The 12,966-nt window shown below is 44.5% G+C and overlaps 1 protein-coding gene across 9 annotated transcripts in view; it reads right to left on the bottom strand.

Moving 5' to 3' along the window:
- The window catches only part of MRPL36 (mitochondrial ribosomal protein L36), a 1,017,194-nt gene that overhangs the window by 244,660 nt on the left and 759,568 nt on the right, over window positions 1-12,966 (bottom strand). The window contains exon 1 of one of the 9 annotated variants that reach the window (XM_050795345.1): window positions 11,737-11,740. The exons of the other annotated variants lie outside the window; for them this stretch is intronic. The gene's annotated coding sequence lies outside the window, so the exon portion shown is untranslated. Of the gene's footprint in view, window positions 1-11,736; window positions 11,741-12,966 lie in introns of those variants that run through there. 9 annotated transcript variants of the gene reach the window in all.

Below are 12,966 nucleotides of genomic sequence, written 5' to 3'. Positions count from 1 at the left end.
GGATCCTAGAGTCGCTAAAAGGAGAGGAGAATATGTCCTAAAGGAGCAAACACAATAACGAACGCCCAAATCTGCACCTAATATTTGCAAAAGTGTGTGGTTCACCCTCAAACTCACACTTATGGGGAGACACCGAGGTTCCCAGCAAAACAAGTTAACAATGACAATGACAACAACAACAACAACAACGACAACAAGAGAGCAGCTGTGAGGCTGGAGGAGCTGGATGGAGACTCTGGCTTTTGTCCACCGAAAGGGAGACAGAGTTTGGGGTGTAAGCCTGGCCACGTAAAGCACCTGGTATAAAAATGGCATCAACCACCAAAGGAGCAGCAGAGCCCAGCATCTGGGCAGTGCAGAACTCACAGCATCCAGCATTCAATACGCATACTGAGTATGTGAAGACACAGGAAACGGAGCCCATACTCCATAAAGAAATCAGGTTACCGAAACAAGACATGAGGAGACCCAGACAGTAGAATTAACAATGGTTTTAAAACGACCACTATGGGCTCCAGGACTTATAAGAAGATGTGGTCATAATGAATGAATAGCTATAGAATCTCCTCCAGACAACAAAGGACATTTAAAGAAAGAATAAAACAAACACCAAATCAGAAATACGTAACTGTGCCTATGGATGTTCTAAGCAAGCTAGGAATAGAGAGGAACTTCTTCCACTGGAGGCAGGGTATCTGTGAAACAGACACACATTCTGCTTACATTTGACAGTGAAGCACTGACGCTTGCCCCCAAGACTGGAAATGGGCGATGATATCTGCTCTCTCTGTCCCTTACACTGCTTGATTCCAAGTCGAATAAAGTGACAGAGAACAGGAAGTATGGAACCACAGGAGTAGGATATCAATAAGAGAGAATAGGGAGTTCAGAAATAGACCCACAGTCTACTTATTTTTAACAAAAGTGCTACAGAAATTCAATGGCATTGGACTAATGGGATATCCATATAGATACAAATAAAATGAATTCTTTTCCATGTAATATTTAAATATTAATTTGATATTGATTGTAGACCTACATTTAAGAGCTACATAATTTCTAGGGCTGAACTTAGGAGAATATATTCATAACTTGGGAGTATGCAGATATTTCTTAGAACACTAAGTGCAAAAAACATAAAATAAAATCATGCTCGATCATTGTTCATAAAAATTAGTAATGTTAGGTCATCAAAAGATATAAAGAAAATCAAGAGGCAGGCCAGAGACTGAGAGAAAATATTCACATAACACACATCTGACCATAACCTGTAGCTACTATGTAAAGAATGCATACATTACAATAATAGACAAACAGCACAATAAAAAGAGCAGTCCACTTGAAATGATACTTTACAACAATCACCTGCAAATAGTTGCCTGGAAAAATGCTCAACATCACAATTTATCAGGGATATGCAAATTGGAAAATAAGAAAACAGCATAGAGACATTAGAATAGCTAAAATTAAAAGATTTAAAAAGATAACACCAAATAAAGGAAAATATTTGTAGCAATGAGGACTCTCATACAACAGCCCAGGAGGGTTGAAGTGCACAACTGTTTGGGAAAAGCTTCGGCAGTTCCTTATAAAACTAACCACAGAGTTACCTGTGATACAGCAATTATTCTGCTAGATATTTACCCACAAGAAATAAAAGTTTATTTTGAAAAAGGAACTTGTATAAAATGTTCAGTGCATGAAGGAATATTTCAAATATTCAACATGTGTTTCACAGCAGCTTTTGGTAGAAGCTATCCTAATGCTCATAAAGAGAATAGTGGATTAGGCTGGGTATGGTGGCTCATGCCTGTAATTCCAGCACTTTGGGAGGCCGAGGCAGGCAGATCAACTGAGGTCGGGAGTTCAAGACCAGCCTGACCAACATGGAGAAACCCCGTCTCTACTAAAAATACAAAAATTAGCCAGACATGGTGGCTCATGCCTATAATCCCAGCTACTTGAGAGGCTGAGGCAGGAGAATTGCTTGAACCCGGGAGGCAGAGGTTGCAGTGAGCCAAGCTTGTGCCACAGCACTCCAGCCTGGGTAACAAGAGCAAAACCCCATTTCAAAACAACAACAACAACAACAACAACAACAACAACAACAAAAACAAAACGAAAGAAAATAGTGGATTAAACAAATTGTGTATATTCAGGTAATGGTCTGACAGTAAAAACGTGACAAACTGTGGATGCAAGTGATGACCCGGATGAAACGGACAGGCATCATGCTGGGCAAAGGAAGTCAGAGACAGACAGGCAGCCTTCCTGAATCCATTACACCAAGTTCTAGAATAGGTAAAATTAATCTGTGGTGACAAAGAGGGCTTGCTTTGTGGTGGTGGGGGCTGCCTGTGAAGGCAGACAAGGGACTTTTTGGAGGTTATGTGAAGGTTCAATATTTTTATGGGTTACATGGATGCATGCATCTGTCAAACCTCATCAAATTGTACACTGAAGATCTGTGCATTTTACTGTATGTAAATTGTAACTAAAAAATCCCCTGCAAATATTGAAATCAAGTTACAGGGTTGCTTTTAACACTTTTATGGGTAGCGTATCTGAAACTATTTTTTGCATACTCTAGGCCTCAGCAAACGTGTCCCAGTGTTTCTCAGGGTTGGAGGAGGGAGTTTCACATATGGAAAAAGAAAAGACTGAACTATTCCCTGTGTTTTTGTATAGGAATTAGAGATAACAGTAAATTCACGATTTTATTTTCACAATGCAGACATTTAGACATATATTTGTACCTATCTATGTCTATGTCCATATCTACCTTTCTCCCAATTCTGTCTGCTAAGACAGCGTAAAAGCCGAGTCACATCAGCAGCAATGAACACAACTGGCGCTCAGATCTTGGTTTCTAATTACCTTCTTCCACTGAAAGGAAACAGAGCTCCCAAAGAATGGGCTGATTCCAGGCTGAGGCAGAGAAAGCCCAGGGCATCCTGTTTTGCCAGAAAGAAAGGAATTGCCCCAGGACTTAAGATAACTGCTCCAATCATGTATTACTTTGTAACAAATCATCTCAAAATTTAGTTACCTGAAGCAACAAGTTATTATTATTGCTTACAATTCTGTGGGCTGCCTGCTAGGCTGGTAGGTTCTCATTTGAGTCTTTGTTAAGACTGTAATTAGTTACCAGCTGGGAGGTGATTTAGCAATGCTTTATTGCAAAGTAATACATGCCATTGCCTTATAATCTTACCTTTTGAAAACCAGGAAATGGATTTACAATGGCTTAAAACACAGGGCTTTCTCTTACTCACATAAGGATGAACAGGAGAAAGCAGTGGCTACTGGTGTAGGCTGAGCTACCCACCGATGCCCCCAGTGGGTTTTGTGCTGGTGCTGGCTGATCCATGCTTACTAGACAGGAGCCAAGTTTGCAGACTGCACATTGGTGCTCTAGGATGTGCCAGCAAGCGTGTGCCCATCTCTTATCTAGAAAGTAATGGGGTTCCTGGAAAGCCCCAACAGATTTCCTCTTCCATAATTTGGCTAGAACTTGTCTCATGGAGAATCGTAGCTACAAGAGATCCTGGAAAATAGAGTACTGGTCTTTAAGAATTCCTCTTTAATTTGAAGCATGGAAGAGAGAAGGGAGAATTGGGAATGGCAGTGAGATAAACCAAGGGTGCATGCCTCAACGGATGGTAGGAAAATAATCAATCACCAAATGCAGTGTGCATTTGGGAACAGGTTGCAAAGGGTGCATATGTTAAGGGGACCTCCTCGCCAGTCGCCAGCTTCTTCAATCGGGGCTTCATCAGCCTCAGCCCAGTCTCTAGCTCATGCTAAACTGGCTCATGCTAAAGCTCTCCAGACAGTCTAAGAAGGTCACAAGGCCCACGCATGTGACTAGGAAACTTTAGTGAATGTTGCCACCCAAAGTCTAACAGCTAGAATCTAACTATGTGATTGCAAGGTAGTCTCATAGCTAGACTCTGAGATTCCAAGGTAGTCTAACACCTAGAGTGTAACTACGAGATTTCAAGGTAGCCTCATAGCTAGAATCTAACTATTAGGCTTCTTGCTAATTATGGCAATTTCTGCAGCCATCTTGAATTTCTCCCCCAGAAAATGGGTTTTTCTTTTCTATCACATAGTCAGCCTGCAAATTTTCCAAACTTTGATGCTCCGCTTCCCTTATAAAACTGAATGCCTTTAATAGTACCCAAGTCATCTCTTGAATGCTTTGCTGCCTAGAAATTTCTTCTGCCAGATATCCTAAATCATCTCTCTCAAGTTCAAAATTCCACAAATCTCTGGGGCAGGGGCAAAATGCCTCCAGTCTCTTTGATAAAACAGAACAAGAGTCACTTTTGCTCCAGTTCCCAACAAGTTCCTCATCTCCATCTGAGACCACCTCAGCCTGGACCTTATTGTCCATATCACTATCAGCATTTGGGGAAAAGCCATTCAACAAGTCTCTAGAAAGTTTCAAACTTTCCCACATTTTCCTGGCTTCTTCTGAGCCCTCCAAACTGTTCCAACCTCTGCCTGTTACCCAGTCCCAAAGTCGCTTCCACATTTTCCAGCATCTTTTGAGCAGTGCCCCACTCTACTGGTACCAATTCACTGTATTAGTTTCTTTTCATGCTGCTGATAAAGACATACCTGAGACTGGGAAGAAAAAGAAGTTTAATTGGACTTAGAGCTCCACATGGCTGGGGAGGCCTCAGAATCATGGCAGGAGGTGAAAGGCACTTCTTACATGGTGGCGGCAAGAGAAAATGAGGAAGAATCAAAAACCAAAATCCCTGATAAACCCATCAGATCTGGTGAGACTTATTCACTGTCACAAGAATAGCACAGAAAAGACAGAACCCCGGGATTCAGTTACCTCCCCCTGGGTCCCTCCCACAACACGTGGGAACTCTGACAGATACAATTAGAGTTGAGATTTGGGTGGGGACACAGCCAAACCATATTAGAGTGGGTGTGAGCCGGAGGGCCTGGACCCAGAGTCTCTGCTTTTGACTGGGATCTTCCCACTGCCTTTGCTGAAATTGGAAGCTGCATCCCTCTGTCTATTTCTGGAGGGAAGTTTGTACCTGGACTGCAGGAAAACATGCTCAGAGTCCGTGAAATAGTCCAGCCGGCTGTGCCTTCAGCATCCTCTGGTGTCTGGTGATGGCCGAGCTTACTGTCCTCAGAGCAGTAGGAGTGGCCAAGCCAGAATAAATCAACCAGCTGAGCCCACGGCTCCCTCCTAGGCCCCTCTGGACATGGGTCTCATGGCCTCTGTGATCTGGAAAGCCCAGAGAAAAGCAGTGTTATCTTAGACAGGGAGCTGTTATGAGAGCTGGGGGGGGGGGTCCTGCACCCCTGCAGCAGAGGACAAGCCGGAAGCAGGGGATGGATATGAGGTTATAAAGTGGTCTCATAGTAGACTTTTTCCCCCACCTGATTTCCTTCAAGTAGCCAGAGGTCTCAATTTATCCTCCTTCTCTCCATGCTTCCCTTTGACCTTCTGCTCCTGGCATTTTCTTCTCTTTTTGTTCAGCGAGAGGAGAAAATGAAATGAGAGGAGCGCGGGCCTCCTGCACAGCTGGGTGTAGTTGTGGGAATCTCTGTGAGTTTCCTCTTCCCAGGCGCAAGAGGCCAGCTTTCCTCCTGGCAGGCCAGTGCCGGCTTTTGTACCTCACATTTCTAGGCTGTCGGAGGCTCCTCCCACGTTTCCTCCCATCCTCTGCTGTCTCACGGGTTCCTCTCTCCCTGCGCCTGAGGGAGAGCTGTCCAGTCTCTTTCTAGAACTGGCCTTAGCCCAGCAGGGTGGTCCCAGCTGCACCCCATCCTCAGTCCCTTCTCCGGCTTCCTCACACCTGCTATGTGGCTGGCATATAACAATTACCACACACTTGGTGGCTTAAAACATCTCACGGTTCTGGAGGCCACAACCCCCAAATCAGTGCCCCTGGGCTGAAGTCAGGGTCTCTGCAGTGCTGGACGCGGGGAGACCCCGTCTCAGTCTTTCCTTCTTCAGGTGGTACCTGGATCCCTGGGCTAGCAGCCCCTTCCTTCACCTCTGGCTCTGTGGCCACATCACCTTCCCCTGTGCTGTCCTGCCTCCCTCTCAGAAGCACCCTGTGATTTCATTGGCCCACCAGGATCGTCCAAGAAAATCACCCATCTCAGAAGCCTCAGCCCCATCACATCCGCAAAGCGCCCTTTCCATAGAAAGCAGCGGTTGCACGTTCTGGGGGTCAGGATGTGGACATCCGGGGCCCTAACTCGACCCCCTACAGCCTCAGTGTTTCATGTTTCATGGATTCTCTCGCTGGGAATCTTTAACTAGGTCTTAGTGTAATGCTCAGACCCTGTAGCCTCCATGCAGCCTTCCCCAGCAGCCCCGCAGGGTGATCTGCCTCCACACCCCTGGGCTCTCATCACTCACCACGGGGTCTGATCCACAGGGAGGCGGCTTTTGATCAAAGGATCTGGACACACAGGCTCCAGGTCAGGCAGCAGTGGCAAATATTTGCGGAATTAAAAATGCTTAAGTGAATCTGCAAATACGGCCTCAACGAGCCCCGCAAAGTCCCTTGAGCAGCAACTGTCCTGGGCAGGGGCGGCCGACGGTAAGAGGAAGCGCTGGCAGACCAAAGCGTTTGTTGAAAGATGAGTCCTGGAGTCACGGACTGTGTGACTTTGAGCAGCCTGAAGTGGGAGGTGAGAGCCTCCGGGACTTCTGAGGACTAAACTATGAATACCGTCAGGCACCGCTTAACATGGCTTCTGGGAGGGCCCGAAGAGGGAAGAGTGAAGACTTACGTGGTGACATGGCTTTGATGACGTAGGCTGACAAGCTGTTAGATAATCAGCGTTTTTAGGCAGTCTGTTTCATACATAGATTGTCTGTTGTCTGCCTGTCTATATCTACATATTGCAATCTGATTTATTATTGTAGACAGCAGCTGTCACTTGGAGTCAAAACACACCCATCCTAATCCAAATTCCACTCAAACCCTTTTTGAATATTTCTTTCTATCCCCTGAGCTCATGTGTGTTTTTGATTCACGGCAAACTGTAAGGTCTTGACATAAACAAACAAAGAAACAAACAAAACACACAGGTAAGAAATCTGGAATCGTTTTTGAGAGTGCATGTATAGACCGGTTTGCCCCAAGTTGCGTTCTGTTGTCTGTAAAGCAAAGTATTTCTTTTTTCCCCCTACTATTGCTAATTTTAATGTCATTTCCCCTGGCACAGCCCCTGGCCACGTCACTCTATATCCCTTCAGACACCCGGGGCTCTCTGGAAAGAGGCAGCTGTGGAATGAGGGGAGGCCGACCTCACTCACCATCTGCAGGCTGCATGGGGCTGGGGCTCCAGGTCTTATCCTGTTTAGATCTGCTTTGCCCATTAGGTTTGTTTTCATATCTCACCTCCTGAAACTAAAAGCTGTGGCCAGCGATTTTGTGGACATTGAGGCCTAAGAGGGTGTGATGCTCTTCTAGTTCACTTGTGTGTGTCTTTCTCGATTTAATGTGGAAGCACTCTTTTTTTTTTTTTGAGACGGAGTCTCGCTCTGTCGCCCAGGCTGGAGTGCAGTGGCGCAATCTCCACTCACTGCAAACTCTGCCTCCCAGGTTCAAATGATTCTCCTGCCTCAGCCTCCTGGAAGCACTCTTTATAATAATTTTCATAAAGAACAGAGTCATGCTCTGGCAAATCGCGGAGCTCGGAACTGGTGCTGCGGCCACATTCCAAGCACGTGCAATCTTATCTTCGCTTCTGTCTCCTCAGGAGGGAACTTCCCTCCGTGTCTGGGTGCTGTCCACCTGTCGGGAGAGGCGTTAACAAGGAGCATTGACAAGATCGGCAGCAGACAACGTGTGAAGGCAGCGGTTCCAGACTTTGAGGTAACAGGGATTTAAGAAGGATTAATTTTGTATATGTTTCCTCCAAGTGAAAATCTTTCTCATCTGAATGTGTTATTCTTTATCATTTTTTCTTTTTTAAAAAGGAAAAATCTGTTATGTGAAATTTTTAGTTTAATACGTTTTTACTCTTGGGTCAAGTAGCTTGCAGGAGACACCCCACCCCTCACTCCCTCCACCCTTAGTATTTCTAAGAATTATGCAAATACACCCACTGCATTAAATAGAACATCTTTTCCTTACCTCTGCGTTCTTTCTTTTGGAAATAATTTTTGTTCTAAATCCCACACTAGGCAAACTCAGTGCCTGCACCAACGTTTCTTAGAGTGAGGCTGCTGACCACCTGCCTCGGACCCTGTAGTGTCGGAGCACCTGATGTGTTTGTTAAAAATGTAGATTCCAAGGCTAACATCTCTGCCACTGCTCTGCCTGTGTTTCCCTGCTGGCCACTGCACAGCCCTGCAGTACACAGCACAGGAGCAGAGACGGACCCTGTCCTTCCCGCTGTCACCTGTCTGTCCCCAGAAGGGAGGGCGCTCTGGGTGGGAGTTACAGTCCCATCGCCCGGCACGGACCAGCTCTGCCAGGGATGAAACACCGCCTGGAACTGAGCCTGGGTGTGGGTGGGAGGGAGGGACCGTCTACATCCTGTTTGCTTTGCGTGATTCTCTTGTCTCTTGACTTGCAATCCTCCAGTTTTCTAGAGTCTGCGTTAAAGTGAGTCCTTTTGTTATTAAATATCTACCTTGTAACACCTCTCCATGGTGTATATATGCCAGCTTTTCTTTATCCAGTCTATCACTGATGGGCATTTGAGTTGGTTCCAAGTCTTTGCTATTGTGAATAGTGCTGCAATAAACATACATGTGTGCATATCTCTTTACAGTAGAAAGATTTATAATCCTTTGGGTATATACCCACTAATGGGATTGCTGGGGCAAATGGTATTTCTAGTTCTAGATCCTTGAGGAATCGCCACACTGTCTTCCACAATGGTTGAACTAATTTACACTCCCACTAACAGTGTAAAAGTGTTCCTATTTCTCCACATCCTCTCCAGCACCTGTTGTTGCCTGACTTTTTAATGATCGCCATTCTAACTGGCATGAGATGGTATCTCATTGTGGTTTTGATTTGTGTTTCTCTAATGACCAGTGATGATAAGCATTTTTCGTATGTTTATTGGCTGCATAAATGTTTTCTTTTAAAAAGTGTCTATTCATATCCTTTGCCCACTTTTTGATTTTTTTTTCTTGTAAATTTGTTTAAGTTCCTTGTAGATTCTGGATATTAGCCCTTTGTCAGATGGATAGATTGCAAAAATTTTCTCCCATTCTGTAGGTTGCCTGTTCACTCTGATGATAGTTTCTTTTGCTCTGCAGAAACTCTTTAAATTAGATCCCGTTTGTCAATTTTGTCTTTTGTTGCCATTGCTTTTGGTGTGTTAGTCATGAAGTCTTTGCCCCTGGCTATGTCCTGAATGGCATTACCTAGGTTTTCTTCTAGAGTTTTTATGGTTTTAGGTCTTATGTTTAAATCTGTAATCCATCTTGAGTTAATTTTTATGTAAGGCATAAGGAAGGAGTCCAGTTTCAGTTTTCTGCATATGGCTAGCTAGTTCTTCCAGCACCGTTTATTAAATAGGGAATCCTTTCCCCATTTCTTGTTTTTGTCAGGTTTGTCAAAGATTAGACGGTTGTAGATGTGTGGTGTTATTTCTGAGGCCTCTGTTCTGTTCCATTGGTCTATATATCTGTTTTGGTACCCCAATTAAAAGACACAGACTGGCATATTGGATAAAGAGTCAAGACTCATCGGTGTGCTGTATTCAGGAGACACATCTCCTGTGCAAAGACACATATAGGCTCAAAATTAAGGGATGGAGGAAGATTTACCAAGCAAATAGAAAGCAAAAAAAAAAAAAAAAAAAAAAAAAAAAAAAAAAAAAAAAACCAAGGGTTGCAATCCTAGTCTCCAATAAAGCAGAATTTAAACCAACAAAGATCAAAAGAGACAAAGAAGGGCATTACATAATGGGAAAGGGATCAACGCAACAAGAAGAGTTTACTACCATAAATACATATGCACCCAATACAGGAGCATCCAGATTCATAAAGCAAGTTTTTAGAGACCTACAATGAGACTTAGACTCCCACAAATAATAGTGAGGGACTTTAACACCCTATTGTCAGTATCAGACATGTCAACGAGACAGAAAATTAACAAGGAGATTCAGGACTTGAACTCAGCTCTGCACCAAGCAGACCTAATAGACAACTACAGAACTCTGCACCCCAAATCAACAGAACATAAATTCTTCTTAGCAGCACATCGCATTTATTCTAAAATTGACCACATAATCAGAAGTAAAACACTCCTCAGCAAATGCAAAAGAAGGGAAATTACAACGGTCTCTCAGACCACAGTGCAATCAAATTAGAACTCAAGATTAAGAAACTCACTCAAAACTGCACAACTACATGGAAATCTGAACAACATGCTCCTGAATGACTACTGGGTAAATAACAAAATTAAGGCAGAAATAAATACATTCTTTGAAACCAATGAGAACAAAGACACAATGTACCAGAATCTCTGGAACAGAGCTAAAGTAGTGTTTAGAGGGAAATTTATAGCACTAAATGCCCACAGGGGAAGGCGTGAAATATCTAAAATCAACACCCTAACATCATAATTAAAAGAATTAGAGAAGCAAGAGCAAACAAATTTAAAAGCTGACAGAAGACGAGAAATAACTAAGATCAGAGCAGAACTGAAGGAGAAAGACACAGAAAACCCTTCAAAAAATTAGTGAATCCAGGAGCTGGTTTTTTGAAAAGATTAACAAAATAGATAGACTGCTAGCCAGACTAATAAAGAAGAAAAAAGAGAAGAATAAAATAGACACAGTAAAAAATGATAAAGGGGATATCACCACTGATCCCACAAAATACAAACTACCATTAGAGAATACTATAAACACCTCTACGCAAATAAACTAGAAAATCTAGAAGAAATGGATAAATTCCTGCACATATACACCCTCCCATGACTAAACCAGGAAGAAGTCGAATCCCTGAATAGACCAATAACAAGTTCTGAAATTCAGGCAGTAATTAATAGCCTACCAACCAAAAAAAGCCCAGCTCCAGATGAATTCACAGCCGAATTCTACCAGAGGTACAAAGAGGGGCTGGTACCATTCCTTCTAAAACTATTCCAAATGAGAAAAAGAGGGACTACTCCTTAACTCATTTTATGAGGCCAGCATCATCCTGATACCAAAACCTGCCTCTGGTATCAAAAAAGAAAATTTCAGGCCAATATCCCTGATGAACGTTGATGCGAAAATCCTCAATAAAATACTGGCAAACCAAATCCAGCAGCACATCAAAAAGCTTATCCAATGAAGTCAGCTTCATCCCTGGGATGCAAGGCTGGCTCAACATATGCAAATCAGCAAGTGTGATCAATCACATAAACAGAACCAATGACAAAAACCACATGATTCTCTCAACAGATGTAGAAAAGGCTTTTGATAAAACTCCCTCCAGATCTTATCAAATGTTCTGTGTTTTAACTATTTCCATTAAGGAACTTTCTCAGAAAAGGGGTCCCATGACCCTCTGTTTCAATCACTGACCATCTTCATTTTACAGAAATTCTTCTCAGATGTTCTTATCACTCCCGCTGAGGTGTACGCCCACCAGCTGCTCCTGCTCGTGCTGTTTTCCTGCAAGGCATCCAAGCAGAAACTGTGGGAGACCCTCAGAAAACAGTCAAGGGATCCCTCCATTCGTTGCAGGCTCTGCTGGCTCTGGCCTTGCGTGAGAAACAGTGGCTGCCCCCGTGACGACGCTTGGATGGGGGCGACAGTTACCTTCTCAGATCAGCAGCGTGGTCTGAGGTATCACAGGTATCCACGCTGCTCTCTGGCGTTCAGGACCATCAGCTCCCAATCAGGAAGCTTGTGTTACAGGCTGCAGTGACCGCTCCACTCAGCATTGGTGGGGGCTGCTCTGACTCCGCCTCCAGATCAGACCTTGGGGAGCCCAGCCAGCTCCCTCTGGGTGCTGTTACCTTTCTGTGATTTATGGCCTCCAGTCCAGATGCCCTGAGGTCATTCTTGTTAGGACGATCGCCTTCTGAGTTGCTCTGCCTTGCAGAGAGCATTTATTGCCAGATGGGAGCTGTCGCCGGGGTCACCAGAGACAACTGCCCCCAATTTATCTCTCAAGACCTGGACCTGTCATCTACTTGCTGTGGCATCAACAATATCTGTGTAGCCCCTTGTGTGTAAGGAAGGTTGAAAGCAAGTGTCCTTCACGTCGTCTCTGTGGTGGGAAAGTTACTCTGTAATCTGCTGCACTGGGCCCCTTGCCCCACCTGCCTTGGCTCCTCCCGGTCAGCCCCTTGCTGTCTCTTAGGTCTTAACGTATTTAACCTGCCACTTTGGTAACAGTATCTTCTGAATAAGCATTTATTACTTAGAATTGGATTTTTGTATTTGGAATAATACTTGGACTAGTACTTTATGGTGACTGAATGTCCTGACTTCTTCAGATAGAGTGGTATATCCCCCCATCTCCTGCTGCACAACCACATGTCACTGAAAGCCTCACGTAAGCTGTTCTGACTGTGGCTTTGTCAGCCTGTAATTCCTGGCTCTGCTCTGTGGGCAACAGGACCTGCTTTTGGCTTGTCCCCTGTTTCCAGCTTGTCCTCTGCTGCAGGGGCGCAGGGCCCCCTCCTAGTTATTAAACCAGTCCCCTGCTTCTAGTTTGTTCTCTGCTGCAGGGGTGCAGGACCCCCTCCTAGCTCTCATAACAGTTGCCTGTCTAAGATAACGCTGCTTTTCTCTGGGCTTTCCAGATCACAAAGGCCATGAGACCCATGTCCAGAGGGGCCTAGGAGGGAGCCGTGGGCTCAGTTGGTTGATTTATTCTGGCTTGGCCACTCCTACTGCTCTGAGGACAGTAAGCTCGGCCATCACCAGACACCAGAGGATGCTGAAGGCACAGCCGGCCGGACTATTTCACGGACTCTGAGCATGTTTTCCTGCAGTCCAGGTACA

Source organism: Macaca thibetana, chromosome 6, assembly GCF_024542745.1.
Source record: "Macaca thibetana thibetana isolate TM-01 chromosome 6, ASM2454274v1, whole genome shotgun sequence".
Lineage (NCBI taxonomy): Eukaryota > Metazoa > Chordata > Mammalia > Primates > Cercopithecidae > Macaca > Macaca thibetana.
Note: the sequence above shows the minus strand (reverse complement) of the source record. Positions and strands in the feature narration are given on the sequence as shown.